Raw genomic sequence first — 1,207 nt, 5'->3', positions numbered from 1 at the left:
GCTCCACACAGAGGGCTGTGGTAGCTCGTTGGTCTGTGGTTGCGTCAAGAAGGACATCCAGCATAAAAACAATCGCCAAGTCTTCATGTGCACTAGTTCGCTGTGGCGACCCTTGAAGAAGGGAGCGTCCGAAAGTAGAAAAAAAAAAAAGTAGAACAAACTAAAGTGTAGTTTGATATTGCTGTGGGCACCACTCTGAACATCAAACAGAAAGAAGAGCTGCCTGAGGAGTTCAGAAAAAGGACCATACAGTAGATGTTATTGTTAAAGGTAAAGGCCACAAGACCGTCGCCAAGCAGATTCATAATCCTGTCACCAATGAGATTAAAAATACACTGCCTGGCCAAAAAAAATAAAGTCACCACCTGGATTTAACTAAGCAAAAAGGTACAAGCCTCCTATTAGATAATTACTGCATGGGTGATTATCTTTCAGCTGGCAAAAAGTTATTTAACCCCAACAGGTGCAATGAGTTGCTTCTCATTTCTTAAACAACCATGTTGAAAGACACATTGTGTGGTCGTGGAAAAGATGTCAGTCTGTTTGAGAAGGGTCAAATCATTGTCATGCATCAAGCAGAGAAAACATCTAAGGAGATTGCAGAAACTACTAAAATTGGGTTAAGAACTGTCCAACGCATTATTAAAAACTGGAAGGATAGTGGGGACCCATCGTCTTTGAGGAAGAAATGTGGCCGGAAAAAAACCCTGTTTGATCGAGATTGGCGATCACTTAAATGTTTGGTGAAATCAAATAGAAGAAAAACAACAGTAGCACTCAGGACTATGTTTAATAGTGAAAGTAAGAATATTTCCACATGCACAATACGAAGAGAACTCAAGGGATTGGGACTGAACAGCTGTGTAGCCTTAAGAAAACCACTAATCAGTGAGGCTTACTGTAAGAAAAAGGCTTCAGTTTGCTAGGGAGCATAAAGATTGGACTCTGGAGCAATGGAAGAAGGTCATGTGGTCTGATGAGTCCAGATTTACCCTGTTCCAGAGTGATGGGTGTATCAGGGTAATAAGAGAGACAGGTGAAGTGATGCACCCATCATGCCTAGTGCCTAGTCATCAATGCAAGATCTTGTGAAAAATTAATGCAACACTGGATGGAAATAGATCTTGTGACATTGCAGAATCTTATCGAAACAATGCCACAGTGAATACATGCTGTAATCAAAGCTAAAGGTGGTCCAACAAAAATA

The 1,207-nt window shown here is 40.9% G+C and overlaps 1 protein-coding gene across 1 annotated transcript in view; it reads right to left on the bottom strand.

The window, feature by feature from the left end:
- chs1 (chitin synthase 1) overlaps positions 1 to 1,207 on the bottom strand; it is a 28,234-nt gene that overhangs the window by 26,198 nt on the left and 829 nt on the right. The gene's annotated exons all lie outside the window — the stretch shown is intronic.

The sequence above is a fragment of the Nematolebias whitei genome, chromosome 2, assembly GCF_014905685.2.
Source record: "Nematolebias whitei isolate Nwh7 chromosome 2, NemWhi1, whole genome shotgun sequence".
In the NCBI taxonomy this organism is placed as follows: domain Eukaryota; kingdom Metazoa; phylum Chordata; class Actinopteri; order Cyprinodontiformes; family Rivulidae; genus Nematolebias; species Nematolebias whitei.
Note: the sequence above shows the minus strand (reverse complement) of the source record. Positions and strands in the feature narration are given on the sequence as shown.